Here is a 16064-nt window from a genome sequence, read left to right on the forward strand (position 1 = left end):
CGATATCACAGAAAACAGGACAAACCAAAGACTAGCACTGACAGAACCACATAATTATAACATTAGTTACAGCAATGCAAAGCAATACCATAATTTGATGAAGAACTAACCATGGGCATGGTAAAAATAGTCTCAAAGTCCCCGAGTCGATCGACTCCCGAGTCCCCAATAGTGGCGGCAAAAGGGAGAAACTCCCTGCAGTAAACCTCCAGGCACCGTCAACTTGCCAATACCTTGGAAGCAGCTGACCACAGCCGACACTGAGTCCATCCGTCCAAAAACTTCGAGCTTCCTACCAGCCTCTCCGATACGGCCTCCCGAGAGCCATCCTCTGCCGAGTGCCTTTGACCTCGCCCCGGCCGCTGAAACAAGCAAAGCCGAGGATTCGGGCCTTTGAGGTTTTGTTTTGGACCAGAGGAAGCTGAGGGAAGATTGTAAGTGGGATAACCAGGAAGGGACTCCCCTTCCCCCTCCACAAAAAAGGTAATTGATTAAAGGTTTAGCTGCACATTATTTCTCATCCAAAGGGCAAGGAGGAGGGAATGGCCTCGAACTTCTTGTCTAAATATAGCAGAAACCTGCTTTAATTTATTTTATATAAAAGCACATGGATGTAGACCAGAGGTTGGGACATATAAGAAGTGGGATTAGTTTAAATCGGGGTGGCCAACCTTTTACATTCCATGTGTCAATTTTTTCACACACAAGTTCAGATGCACTATACAACTCTTGTACCCCCATTCAATTCTCGTAAAAATACGTTAATATGGACATTTTTAGCATTTTTACATGATATATTGATTTAATATAAAACAAGATAAACATTACTTACCTTAATGAGACTTTTAACAAATATATTTTGTCTTCTTTTGATTTCTTCCTTTTTCTTAATCACATATTCTTTCCGTAACTCAGACCCAAGCACTAGCTTCAGTTTTCCTTCTGTTTCAGTCTGATGTTGTGTTTTACAGTGTCTATTAAGGTCATGTCTTCTATTATGTGAGAAAGTGTTTTCACAAACAATGCACAATGTTTTTCCTGATGGACCCGTTATAAATAAGAACTAATTTTCCCTCTGTTCATTGAATTCGCGCTTACTGTCACTTTCTGCTCATTTTCTTTTGCACTGTGATGGGTAACTGAATGTAAAAACAAGGCTTAATTTTCGAAGAAGTACAAAACTGCAAATGTTCGCAAAGGACGAGCAAAGGACGAAAGGTCTCGGGCCGAAACATCGACTGTACCTCTTCCTATAGGTGCTGCCTGGCCTGCTGTGTTCACCAGCATTTTTTGTGTGTAATGGGAAAGAAAACATTTGCCACAAGATGTGCATGAAATAATAAAATTGCTAAAAATAATTGCTAAGTTTTAAATTTATTCTCAGTAAAACCCATTTCTAGCTCTAAGCTACTTGACTTCCTGTTATAGATTTTTTTTCTACAGATCAGTGTTTGGTTAATACTTTTTGCATGAGTAGGCTTACTTTTTTATTATTATCACTAGGGTGCAATGCGCCACAGGTTGCCCATCCCTGGTGTAAATAGTTCTGGGTAGCATAAACACTATAGGCTGAATGGCTGCCTTTGTTGTAGACATTGCTGTGATATAAGCGGGAACCATATCGTTTAAAATGCAAAATTCACTCATGTTTATATTTGAAGCCATCCACATATTTCCCTGAACCTTGAATGCTTCATCTGTGTCTTCAACACTGTATTTGTGTGTTTAAAAATGTTCTAGTACTTTTGGAAATTTATCAGAGGGTAGTCTGTGGTGGACTTTCCCGTGGGGCCATCGGCCTCTCTGTCACTTCATCAAGTACGGGATTGTAAATTTCTGCTTAGCTGTTGATACGATGCTCCAGTGCATCGAGGGATGGAAAATCTACACTAACACTTGGTTGTTGGTAAAGTTGTATTTCTGACACTTAGAAGTGAATGCATCCTCAGTGTTGAAGGATTGAACTGTGTGGGAAGTTAACTTTGAACTGGGAGAGAAATTGCAGATTTCCGAGTTATTCATTTGAAATGATTTCATATGTTTCTTTTTAAAACAAACTGAGCAATTGCCCTGGAGATCATCCAGAAAGTGAACTGTGCAAGCATTGGTTAGGCTCACATTCAGCGTTCAGATTACTCTCCTTAGTCGGATGCAGTCTTATCCCCTTTATCCTGAGTTATCTGCGTGAAGCTGTAATGGATGAGTTTGAAGTGTCTGCTCCACGGAGATCAAAGGATTGTGGCTAGTCTTCCTGCAGCTGACTTGTTGGTGAACTTGCCTCAAGGTATTAGGCCCTTGGCCTAGCTAGTGAATTATATTAGAAACTTAGAAGGTAGGAAGGTTCTGTAGAGCAGGAAAGAACAAGATCAAGGGATTAGTTTGAATTCGCCAAGAGGTAATTCTGCCGGTTGTTGATCTTTGTCAGTTCCTGGGTGTAGTGGTGATAGGCAGCTTCAGAATTTTCTTGGAACCAAAGAGGTGTGAAAGACTCCTTGCCTTGATTGAAATGACAACCACAATGTGCCAACTTGAATGAAGCCTGTAGCATCCAAGGCTTAATTGGAATGCTTGGGCATGTGCTGCAAGCTTTAATTTGCACCTTGTGCAATATTTAAGATCAAAACCTGAACTGTCATTGTGCAGAAGAGGTGGTAGGGCCTACACTTGGAGCCCCGTTATTGGCTCGTCTGGGTGTTGAGACTGAAAATCGAAACCTGAGGGAAGCCGAAGTCTGGCGGCTGACGACTAGAGGCTGGAGGCCTGGGAGAATGGGAGGGAGGAAGTGGGCTTGCTTTGCTGATGTTTTGTTGCTTGTTGTGTCCTGGTTTAGGATGGCACTGATGACGCTCTACTGGCAGCAGACAAATCTATTAACGGCTCTACAATCACATTTTTTTTTATGGACAATGATCACTGCCATCAATGGCCTGTACCTTCCCTTTCAGAATTGCGCTTCTTCACGCTGCTCTGGAGGAGTCAATGAACTGGAGTCACGAAAGTGCAGTGCAGTTGTGACAGCATGGCAGGGCCCCGGCCTGCGTGTGAGGAATGAGCTGATTTAAATACAGGTCTAGATTGAAAAAGGTTGGGGTGTTGGTGGATGGAAGTTGAGGGAGGGGCCGGTGTTCAGTTCCCCGCTCTGTGAGGTTTACTGTGCTGAACTCAGGCTGTGGCCTGCAACTGGATTCCAGGCTGTGGCCTCATTTTTGTGAACTTTTGTTCTGAGTGTTATTTGTTTACTTTCTGTTGTTTGTATGATTTGTTCTTTTTTTTAGCACAGCGGGTGTTTGACAGTCTTTTTTAATGGGTTCTATTGGGTTTCATTGTTTTTGTGGCTGCCGATAAAATAACAAATTTCAAGGCTGTGTAACACCCTGAGAAAGGTTCCACTGCTGATGTAATGGTTTCTCTGTAGCAGCAGTGTTTGGGTTATGACTAGAGATAACTGGGGCTTTGGAATGTGCACCGTCCAATGAAGGGAGTGTTTTTTCTTGTTGTGTGCCCAAGAGAGAGGGATTCGCGGGCTTTTGCTCGGCGAGAGATGAAGAGAGAAGACGTGTGTAAGGGAGGGGCTGTAGACCGCAGGACGGAATGGACTTGGAGTGAGGGGCCAGGAGTTGATGATGCCCGGGGGAAATCGATGGAGGACTAAGGGACAGGAAACCGTGAGCTCCAATGTGACATTAGACTGGGCCCTTTTCTTTCTGTTTTTTTTTACTAACCCTCTAGTCAAATTAAGAGTCATAGCTAAATCATTTAATTATATATAGTGTACTGTCTGATATTTTGTGGTACTGATTTGTAACAGGGTAACACATCACGCAGCATCCACAGAAATGAGATTTCACACCGTTTGGCGGGGCTGGAGACTATCTTCCCTAGACTAATCCCACCGGCCGAACCTGAGGGTTACAGCTGTATATAGTATACATACTTCAATAATGAGTATACTCGGAACTCTGCTTTGTTGTATTCTGTGTTGTTCTGCCAAGCATTGTGAGCATGCTGTGTTGGCGCCGAACGTTTGGCTGCACTTGTGGGCTGCCACCAGCGTGTCCTTACGTTGGTTGTTAATGTAACTCACATTTCGCTATACGTTCCAACGTAATGTGATAAATGAATGTGAATCTGAAGGTCCTTGTGATTGGAGCATTTGATGGGATCGCAGTGATGACAGACTGTCCTATGTAAGAGCCTTGACAACCTTGGTTGAAGCCCTGCGGCTGGTTAACGCTGGACTTGTACTTTTGGACCTTCAGGCTGGCTGACGCCATGAGTTTAGTCTTTGCACTGTAAGCCCTTTAGGCAGATGAGGAGGCAGATGCTGATGGATTTTCATCTCTAGAAGAAATAGTTCACTTGACAAGTTGACTAAATGAACTGTGAAATACAAATGCAATGCTAATGTTATCCAACTTGTATTGAAGACATCCAAATTAAACTAAGTGGAAAAGAGAATAGATCTTTCACGCATTAGCTTATAGAATATAAAATGTCATTTCTTGAAGTGACATGCCTGAATACGTTTGGGTATTGTGAACAAGAAAGTTTAGTTTGGGTCTCCACCCAGTCACAGACCTTTGTTTACTCTACACTACACCCCACCCCACCCCACCCCAAATCCCTCAAGACTTGGCTTCCAAGTTTTCACCGCTCTGATGAAAGATCATCATAGAACAGTACAGACCCTTTGGCCCACAATGTTGTGCTGACTTCTTAACCTCCAAAATCAATCTAACCCTTCCCCCCCCCCCATAGCCCTCCATTTTTCTTTCATCCATGTGCCTATTTCTGAGTCTCTTAAATGTCCCTAATGTCTCTGTATCTACCACCACCCCAGGCAAGTATGTACTATGCACTTACCATTCTCTGTAAAGACAAAATCTCCATCTGACCCCTCCCCCCCACCCTATCCTTTCCTTCAAATACCTTAAAATTATGCCCTCCCGTATTAGCCATTTTCTGCACTGGCTGTTCACTCTATCAATACCTCTTATCATGTGATACACCTTTGTCAATTTATCTTTCATCACCCTTCACTCCAAGGAGAAAAGCCCGATCTCACTCAGCCTTCTCTAGTCCGGGCAGCATCCTGGTAAATTTCCTTCGCACTCTCTCTAAAGCTTCCACATCCTTCCTATAATGAGGCGACCAGATTGTACACAATATTCCAAGTGTGGTCTAACCAGAATTTCGTAGAACTGCAACATTGACTGGTTCCCTCTCCAGTGCCTCTGCCTGATCCACTGAGTATTTCCAACGATTCCTATTTCATTTAAAAGCATTATTTTTACAGTATTATTTCCTCGGTGATTCGAGCACCAAGTGGTGATCCAAATGTCAATTATATTCTTGAGATATTTTCATCTATTTTGACATGTTGTTTATTGGGGCATTGATGTTAATGTACCATAAATAAAGGTCTTTAGCCTATGGAAATTAAGCTCCTGAGTTAGGGTACAGGTCAGGTCATATGCACTGTCTTTGCATCCATGGTTTTCATTAGAAGTTGCAATTACAGGGTAACGAGCAGGTTCCATTTTTATAGATCTCCTTAAGTTGATTTGCCCATAAGTTGGAGCATTCCCAGAAATCATTCAACATGGTATCCATAACTCCATGGCGTTGTAATGTATAGTGAGAAAAACACGTGAGACTGGGAGTAAAGAACAGTTGCCAAAAGTGGAAAGGGGAAACTAGCTCTGCTGTTTGTAGGTACACATGTTGGACTTTTTAAATTTAATAATCTTATGGGAGCTTGTTTGTTTTGTAGGAGTGTCTGAAAGGTGGGTGCTTGTGATTCAGTGAATGACCTTTGTTCGACAGCTTCCACCCTGATTCCAGTATCATAGTGTGTTTGTCAGAGTAACGTGGTTGTTTTGCAGGACCGGGGAGACTGGAAGCCAGAATTTTCCTTTTGGGGTGGTGGAAGCCCCACCAGATGTGGTCAGGAGGCACAGTTGGAACAATTCCATGGTGGTCCTTTGAAGTACTTCCGAGGCTTCAGTGGATTCATCTAATGGGTCGAGGTCGCCTTTTCAAGTATCATATTCTGCTAGCCGTTCATGTTGAACTTGACTGGGGACTTTAAGGCAGATGAGATCCAACACAGTGCAAAATGAATGCTTAGTGAATTCGGAACCCTATCAGAAAGCCTGTATTCTGCGCCAGAGAGCACAGCGGAATCCAACACCAACTTCACTGTGCTTTGCATAGAGTGAGTGGAGTGAATGTTTGAGTGTGGCCAACTGTGCCTGCACCCAAGAGCAGACCCACGTCTGAGTGCTGTGATGTGACTCAGACCGCTGCGATCCTGACTGCAGATTACTCTGCTAAGGGCCTGTTGGATCTTCCAGCAATCTGCTCGACAGATTGTATAGTTTCTGAGGTGCCACCTGGGGCTGTAACAAGGCTGGTACAACATGATGCTGCTGTCCTCTCTCAGGAGGACGCTGTGTGGACCTTTATCCCTTGCCATCTTTCAGATGCCCTGTCACAGATAACTGCGCCATCACGGTGCTGTTCCTGCCTAGACTTCCTAGACAAAGGGCTTTTAAACCGTTCTCCACTAGAAATCAGCAATTTCTTCCCTGCCTTTCTGAACCAAACCTATAAATAATTCTGTGATGGTGTTTATCTGTTATGTACAGGCAGATGCAGTGATAGTTAACAGTAGGGTGTGGTAAGGTGTGGGATTCTCAGTCGAATTGGCGACTGTTGTTGCATTTCCTGTCACATAAATAAATACTTCATGGTTCAGACAAGAAGGATCTGAATGCTTTAATGCTTCTCCTTATTTATCTTTCTCCTGCTGTTCCGCTGCCTGCCTTCAGCCTGGTTTATACTTCTGCGTTAACTCGACGCCGTAACCTACGCAAGTGGCCTACGCACGTTGTGAGCATTTATACTTGTGCGTTGGTGTGTCTGCGTCGCTATGCAATTCGCGCACGTCACGCATGCGCACTCACCTGCCCACGCAAGGCTTCATGGTCATGGTAGTCTTTCTCGGGGTAAACAAGAAGCAAGCGTCTTTTATCGTCAAAATGAAATGTGTCCTCCGTAATTTCGGAGGTCTGTAAAGGTTTATGGAAAGCATTGCAGCCAGAGTTCCTTCCCTGCCCTTCAGTCGCCGAATGGGAAGCTATTGCAGCATAGGATGAAATGCGATGCTACCAAGCGGACCAATCACAGTTGTTGTGTTCTGCGTTGCCGCGACGCATGGTTGCATTTTGGGAGAGGTGCGTGTCACAGCAATGCAAGCTCTTGCTTAGGGTTCCGTGTCGGCTTTGCGTAGGGTTTGCGGCGACGCATTGATGCAGAAGTATAGACCAGGCTTTAGGATGGTTAGATTGTTAAACTGCGTACAACCCACACTAACAGGCGTGGTATGTGTGACGATTGTCACATCACTGCACACAGTGTGACGGAGCAGGGCGTTTCGCTGCTTCAGCCGCTGTTGAGGAGGTGGTGGCGTGTCCACTCTTCTGCTTTTCGAGAGACTGCTAATTGGAGTAGCACACCACGTACTGGTGGAACACAGTAGGTTAGGCAGCATCAATGGAAGGAAACAAACAATTGATGTTTTGGGCTGAGACCCTTCATCAGGGCTGGAAAAGAATGGAAGTTCGCACAGTTTGTTTCCATTGATCCTGTTTACAGTTCGTGTTCTATAGATTTGCTAAGCATGCCCGCAGAAGAAGCTCGGGGTTGTATGTGGTGATACGTACGTACTCTGATAATAAATTTTACTTTGAACTTTGAACTCAATCTACCCACTCTTGTCTGTAACTGGGCATACTCCACAACATTTGTGCGTTCTCAGGGACTCGAGATGCAGAAGCCATTTGCCCCAGTTTTTAGATTATGGATGTTTTGCCAAGCTGTAGATTGGAGCTGAAGTCTGGAATTTATCCTGGAGATAAACAACAACAGCTTCCGCAAAAATGGACTGATAGAATTATTCTGACTTGCAGAATTATTCCCAGTTGTTAGTAAAAACATTCTGCTCTATGTAGAGAGTTCTGTCTGGAAATGATTGAAGACCCTGTGTTTTGGTCTTCATCTGCTCTTCGTGTTTTCATTCGGGTTCCTGTATGAAATTCAGCTGGAAATGTTATTCTCTAAACGTTATTCTTTAATAGGCTGGAGAGAGGCATGGTGGGAATATTTATCTCTGTGAGACAAAAATAAAATTGTGCAGATGGTGGGAATGTGGAATTATTTATCATTCCTCATTGGAACAAAGCCTAGTTTGGTCACTGTCAGGAGAGCATTGTCCCAGGCCAGGATTTTCAATGTCTCATCGACACCCTGGGGAGATGATGCTGAGCAGGACCCTTCTGACAGAGCAGTCCGCAACACCTGCCACAGAGCTTTTTCATTCAGCTAAAACGTGCTCCCCAAGCAAAACATATCATTGATAGAATTGGGATCGATTCCTCCAGCAAGGTGTTGCCAGTGTTGTCGCAGCCGTTTGAATTTGTCCCACAGGCTGTCAGCCCACACCAATTACGATAGTTGCTATACATTCTTTCCCCACACCCTCTGACTTGCTTTAGAAAAATCCACAAAACTTATCTGCTAGCCTGTTTTACAAGGAAGGAGGAAGAAAAACAAAGCTCAAATCTTTTAAAGACCGTCTGTAGCCAAGCAAGAGAACGAATGACAACAATTACTTTATACTTTATTGTCGCCAAACAATTGATACTAGAACGTACAATCATCACAGCGATGTTTGATTCTGCGCTTCCCGCTCCCTGGAGTACAAATCGATAGTAAATATTAAAAATTTAAATTATAAATCATAAATAGAAAATGGGAAGTAAGGTAGTGCAAAAAAAAAACCGAGAGGCAGGTCCGGATATTTGGAGGGTACGGCCCAGATCCAGGTCAGGATCCGTTCAGCAGTCTTATCACAGTTGGAAAGAAGCTGTTCCCAAATCTGGCCGTACATGAGTCCTCAAGCTCCTGAGCCTTCTCCTGGAGGGAAGAGGGACAGAAAGTGTGTTGGCTGGGTAGGTCGTGTCCTTGATTATCCTGGCAGAACTGCTCTGACAGCGTGTGGTGCAAAGTGAGTCCATGGACAGAAGATTGGTTTGTGTGATGTGCTGGGCTGTGTTCACAATCTTCTGCAGCTTCTTCCGGTCTTGGACAGGACAACTTCTGTACCAGGTTGTGATGCACCCTAGGAGAATACTTTCTACGGTGCATCTATAAAAATTAGTGAGGGTTTTAGGGGACAGGCCACATTTCTTTAGCTTTCTCAAGAAGTAAAGGGGCTGGTGGGCCTTCTTGGCAGTGGACTCTGCTTGGTTGGACCAAGTCAGGTCATTTGTGATATTGACCCCGAGGAACTTTACGGATATTACTTAACTTTTTGAGTTCCTTCAGTAGTCATTTGATACTCAGATTACATAAACTCTGCTCTCTTGAGAGCAACTGAGTTAGAGTGTGAGGGGAAAAGAATCTAGATAACTGCAGCTTCTGTGAATCTTAAATGCAGAAAATTCTGTGGAAGAATCTTCGGCCTGAAATCTTAACTTTGCTTTTCTTCCCACAGAAGTGACCGGACCCGCTGAGCATTTCAAGCATTTTCTGTTCCTAATTTACGTAGAGTGTGCTTTGGGACTGTGGTTGAAAACAAACAGATACACTCTTTAACACTGAGGCATGGTCCTCATCCAAACTAATTTTAGTACCCCAGTTACATCAGAAAGACAGTACCACTATCTGCCAGAGGCTTTTTTTTAAAATAAATTTTGGTATGTCTGTTTAAGCACAATTTGTGTTTTGAAGTATGCTGTGAAATGGTTTGGCCCAAAATAGATTTTGAAATGTGGTGCTACAGAAAGCTATTTCATTGAAATTCATGGACACCAGTTTAGCTTTGAATTTGTCTTGAGATTTTTGGTGTTTTGCTTTTATTACAGCATGGACTAGATGGGCTGAAGGTCCTGTTTCTGTGTTGTAATAGTCTGACTCTGGAGCAAATGTGAAAGCTCATGGACTGACAGATAGACTTGGATGTTTCCAAGGACTGGCTGCTCTTTGTTGAAAAATCTGAACAGGTTTCATGAACCCAGCAGTCCCTGCCCTCCAGACAAAAATGACCTTTTCAGTGGCTGCAAGTGACCATGTTGGAAACTAATTATTTTCATGAAAATGAATGTGAAACAAGGACGCCCTACATTAGTGGCGGTAGGAGGTCACCGAGATATTGTACACAAACTCCAAAGGACCCTTCAGTTGACAACGAAAGCAGGATCTTTGTTGTTTACATGCTGATGGATAATGGAGAAGGAATTTCTACAATCTTGTGGAATTTTCATTTGCATCTAATTCATGATGCAAGTTGCTTTGAATGTTTTTGGAGAAATGTCATTCTCAGTACTTTAGTAGGAATTGTTAGCGAGCTAAACGAGGCTTCATTAGAATGCTGAAAAACATCTTGTATACTTAATTGACAAGGTCGATGAGATGTGGTCACGTCTTTATAACTTTGGATTCTGTTTATGTAATAGAAGGAACACTAGGCCGTTGAGCCTCATGACCCCTGCTTAGGAATTCAATAAGATCACAGCTGACTCTTTTCGGTCATTACCACTTCCTTCATCTAAACCCGTGTCACTTCTTCGCCTCGGCATCTAAAAACTTTAAATTGAGGTATCTCTTCCTTTGAACATGTCCTTAAATTGTAGGTTAGTGGATTAAACTCCTCGCCTACTGGGTCACTAGAAAAAGTAAACATTTTGGATGCTTCTCAGTGCTGGTTTTGAGGATCAGTTTGCATGCCTCGTCTGCAAGAAGTTGGAGAGGTTCTGTGTTTTATTGGGAAAGCATTGTGAGGCTTCTCATTAGTCTTCTGAAACATTGCTGTTTCGCTATCTATGGTACACAACCTTCTGAACAAAGGAAAATCTACACTTGCTTGCCCATCCATTCAGATGTTCCCCCCCAACCAATGATCTCACTCTTAAGGATTCTTTACATTGTTATTTCATGATCTCATTATTTATTGTCATATATTTATGTTTGCATTTGCACAGTTTGTTGTCTTCTGCACTCTGGTTGATCTTTCATTGATCCTGTGATAGTTACTATTCTATAGCATTGCTGAGTATGCCCAGGAAAAAACATGAATGTCATGGTTGTAAATGGTGACATATAATGGTACTAGAAAGTTTGTGAACCTTGTAGGATTTTCTCTATTTCTGCTTTAATATTGCGTAAAATGTGATCAGATCTTCACGTAAGTCCTAAAACTAGATAGAGAACCCAATTAAATAAATAACACAAAAACATACTTATTCATTCATTTATTGAGAAAAATGATCCAATATTACATGTATTAGTTGGAAAAAGTATGTGAACCTCTGGGGTAATACCTTCTACAAAAGCTATTTGGAGTCAGGTGTTACAATCAATGAGGTGAGATCGGAGGTGTAGGCTGTAGAGGTGCCCTGCCCAATAAAAAAAATGCACACAAAGTCAGGTTACTGACAGCCTGCTCTTTTCAAGAAAGAGCTGTTTATGTGCACCATGCCTCAATCAAAACATTTTTTCAGATGACCTTAGAAGAAGAATTGTAGAGATGCAGGAAGTTGAAAAAAGCTACCAAAGCATTTCGAAAGACTTGAGTGTTCATCAGTCCACAGTGAGAGAAATTGTCTACAAATGGAGGAAACTCAGTGCTGTTGCTACTCTCCCTAGGAGTGGGCATCCTACAAAGATCACATCAGAGCACAACGTGCAATGATGAAGCAGGTGGAAAAAGAACCCAAGGGTAAAAGCAAAAGCAAAATCTCTAGAACTTGCTAATGTCTGTGTTCATGTATCCACGATAAGAAAAACATAGAACATGGAAGGACACCACAGAGGAAACCACTGTTCTCCAAAAACAAAAAAAATTGCTGCACATCTCAAGTTTGCAAAAGACCACCTGGATGTTCTACAACACTTCTGGGACAATGTTCTGTAGACAGATAAGACAAAAGTTGAACTTTTTGGAAGAAATGCACATTGCTATGTTTGGAGAAAAAAGGGCACTGTACACCAACATCAAAATATCATCCCAACTGTGAAGCATGGTGGAAGGAGCATCACGGTTTTGGGCTGCTTTGCTGCCTCAGGGCCTAGACAGCTTGCAATTGTTGAGGGAACAATGAAATCAAAATTGTATCAAGATATTTTACAGGAGAATGTCAGGGTAGCAGTCCATCACCTGAAGCTTAATAAGACAATGGATAATGCAACAAGACAATGATCCGAAAGACAAGAGTAAATCAACAACAGAATGGTTTAAAAAGAAGAAAATTTGTGTTTTGGAATGGCCAAGTCAAAGTCCTGACCTTAATCCTATAGAAGGACCTGAAGCAAGCAGTTCATGCACCAACATCCCAGAATTAAAGCAGTTTTGTAAGGAGAAATGTGCTAAAGGTCCTCTAAGCCAATGTGCAGGACTGATCAAGAGTTACTGGAAATGTTCAGCTGAAGTTATTGCTGTACAGGGGAGTCAGACCAGTTATTGAAAACAAAGGTTCGCATACTTTTTCCAACAAATACATGTAATGTCAGATCATTTTTCTCAATAAATAAATGAACAAATATAATTGGTTTCTTTTTATATGGTTTTAGGACTTGCATGAAGATCTGATCACATTTTAGGTCGTATTTATGCAGAAATAGAGAAAAATACAGGGTTCACTAACTTTCTAGTACCACTGTATATGCACTTTGATAATAAAATTTAGTTTTGATTTATAGATGGACAAGACCTGTAATTCTGTATGGCAGACTCAATATCAGAACTGGTGAAATGGTCCAGTTGGCATTACATTTTACTTGCCTTTGGGAGTGTCTGTCTTTTTTTTTAATCTTTTTGGCATTCAAACCATGCTGACTCATCCTGGGATACAGTTCTATGGACTCTGGGCACCTCACCCCCATGACAATAGATGAGATTCTGCCAATGCTGGAAATGTGGAGTAACACACACACAATACTGGAGGAACTCAACAGGCCAAGCAGCATCTGTGGGAAGGAATGGAGTCAATGTTCTCAGTGCCCGAATTCTTGCTTGTGTAAGTACAAGGACTGAATGCAGTGACCGGGTGTATACAGCATCATTAGAGTGACACACAGAACGTGCTAGAGGAATTCAGCTGGTCAGGCAGCAACTATGGAAAGGAATAAAGAGTTGACGTCTTGGGCACTGAAAACATTGGGACGAAAACACAGGGACGTCCTGCCTCGTCCCTGTGCCGAAGACGCCGCGCCCCAGCGGCCTCAATGACTACAGACGGGTGACATTGACCTCCCACATCATGAAGACCCTGGAGAGACTTGTTCTGGAGCTGCTCCGGCCTATGTTCAGGTCACACTTAGATCCCTTCCAGTTCGCCTACCAGTCCCGACTAGGAGTTGAGGATGCCATCGTCTACCTGCTGAACCGTGTCTACGCCCACCTGGACAAACCAGCGAGCACTGTGAGGGTCATATTTTTTGACTTCTCCAGTGTGTTTAACACCATCCGCCCTGCTCTGCTGGGGGAGAAGCTGACAGCGATGCAGGTGGATACTTCCCTGGTATCATGGATTCTTGATTACCTGACTGGCAGACCACAGTATGTGTGCTTGCAACACGGTGTGTCCGACAGAGTGACTAACAGCACTGGGGCTCGACAGGGGACTGTTTTGTCTCCCTTTCTCTTCACCATTTACACCTCGGACTTCAACTACTGCACAGAGTCTTGTCATCTTCAGAAGTTGTCGGATGACTCTGCCATAGTTGGATGCATCAGCAAGGGAGATGAGGCTGGGTGCAGGGCTACAGTAGGAAACTTTGTCACATGGTGTGAGCAGAATTATCTGCAGCTTAATGTGAAAAAGACTAAGGAGCTGGTGGTAGACCTGAGGAGAACTAAGGTACCGGTGACCCCTGTTTCCATCCAGGGGGTCAGTGTGGACATGGTGGAGGATTACAAATACCTGGGGATATGAATTGACAATATACTGGACTGGTCAAAGAACACTGAGGCTGTCTACAAGAAGGGTCAGAGCCGTCTCTATTTCCTGAGGAGACTGAGGTCCTTTAACATCTGCCGGACGACGCTGAGGATGTTCTACGAGTCTGTGGTGGCCAGTGCTATCATGTTTGCTGTTGTGTGCTGGGGCAGCAGGCTGAGGATAGCAGACACCAACAGAATCAACAAACTCATTCGTAAGGCCAGTGATGTTGTGGGGGCGGAACTGGACTCTCTCACTGTGGTGTCTGAAAAGAGGATGCCGTCTAAGTTGCATGCCATCTTGGTCAATGTCTCCCATCCACTACATAATGTACTGGTTGGGCACAGGAGTACATTCAGCCAGAGACTCATTCCACCGAGATGCAGCACAGAGCGTCATAGGAAGTCATTCCTGCCTGTGGCCATCAAACTTTACAACTCCTCCCTTGGAGGGTCAGACACCCTGAGCCAATAGGCTGGTCCTGGACTTATTTCATAATTTACTGGCATAATGTACATATTACTATTTAACTATTTATGGTTCTATTACTATTTAGTATTTATGGTGCAACTGTAACGAAAACCAATTTCCCCTGGGATCAATAAAGTATGACTATGACATTGACTCCATTCCTTTCCACAAATGCTGCTTGACCTGTTGAGTTCCTCCAGCATTTTGTGTGTGTTACTCCAGATTTCCAGCATCAGCAAAATCTCTTGTGTTTTGTCATGAGGGTGAGGTGCCCAGAGTCCATAGAACTGTATCCCAGGATGAGTCAGCATGGTTTGAATGCCAAAAAGGTAAAAAAAAAAAGGCAGGCACTCGCGACGGCAAGTAAAATGTAATGCCAACCGGACCTTTTTAAAGTATCCATTCAAAATCCAGTCCCAGACCAGCTGTCAGCTGTGGCAGGCCTTAGAGGTTAGAAAACTAAGTCAGACAGCATTGCTGTCCCTTTTCGATTGAGCTTACTGCACTTCATAGTAGAACTAGGGGACACTGCCTCAAGATTCAGGGGAGAAGATTTAGGATGGAGATGAGGAGAAATTATTTTTTCCAGAGAGTGATGAATCTGTGGAATTCTCTGCCTAGGGAAGCAGTTGAGGCTTCTTCACTAAATATATTTCTTTACATAGTAGGGGAATTAAGGGTTATGGGGAATAGGCAGGTAGATGGAGCTGAGTTTACGGACAGATCAGCCATGATCTTATTGAATGGCGGGGCAGGCTCGATGGGCTGGATGGCCTACTCCTGCTCCTATGTTCTTGTGTTCATGCGTGTTTTGAACAGAATAGGTCTGAAATGTTGACACTCACCCCGACAGCTCCCAGTGCACCTGAACCCACAGTCACCGTTGCAGGTATAAGATGAGTCTTCCAGACAGTGAACCTTCAGAGAGCATCGAGCCCAGATAGGGTCTCTGGCTGTATCCTTAGGTCAGCTGACCGCGGTACTGCAGGCACTTTTAATAAGATACTCTGACTGGTCTTTCTTGAACATAAAGTGGATGACTTTACATTCAATTGCAGAACTTTTTTTCTGCAATTGTTTGCTTCTTCTGTACCATCTATCTATGGCTAAGGTGCCTAAGACATTTGCACAGTACTGTAGTAATTTTATGTATTACACTGTGCTAAAAAGACAGCAAATTTCATGACACGCGTGATAAACCTGATTCTGATATGGGTGTCTGTTGTGGACTGAGAGTAGGAATGGGGGCAGGGAGTGGGAAGAACCAGAGAGACATTGTGAAATGATCAGTGAACCAATTGCTTGGAATCCAATGACCTTGCCTGGTGTTTCAGGGCCGGATGTGTCTGTACGTGTGCCACCCTCTGCACTGGCACTCATCCTCAGCCACCTGTCCCCACACCCCTCCTGTGGCGCTCTACCCTCGCCATTCCCAACATCCTTTGCTCCCACCAGATTTACAAACTCACTGACTCATTGGCAATACTGTCTTTCCTCTCTATATTTACCAGAGCTTTGAGAAAAAAAATCTCCGTGTGGATTTTATTTTTGAACTTCCAGTTTTTTTTATTGCATGTCTTTTGTCCAGCA

The 16064-nt window shown here is 43.4% G+C and overlaps 1 protein-coding gene across 5 annotated transcripts in view; it reads left to right on the top strand.

Moving 5' to 3' along the window:
• The window catches only part of LOC140196225 (transcription factor Dp-2-like), a 275695-nt gene that overhangs the window by 138129 nt on the left and 121502 nt on the right, over nucleotides 1–16064 (top strand). The window lies entirely within an intron of this gene.

Source organism: Mobula birostris, chromosome 4 (assembly GCF_030028105.1).
Source record: "Mobula birostris isolate sMobBir1 chromosome 4, sMobBir1.hap1, whole genome shotgun sequence".
NCBI classification, from domain to species: Eukaryota; Metazoa; Chordata; class Chondrichthyes; order Myliobatiformes; family Myliobatidae; genus Mobula; species Mobula birostris.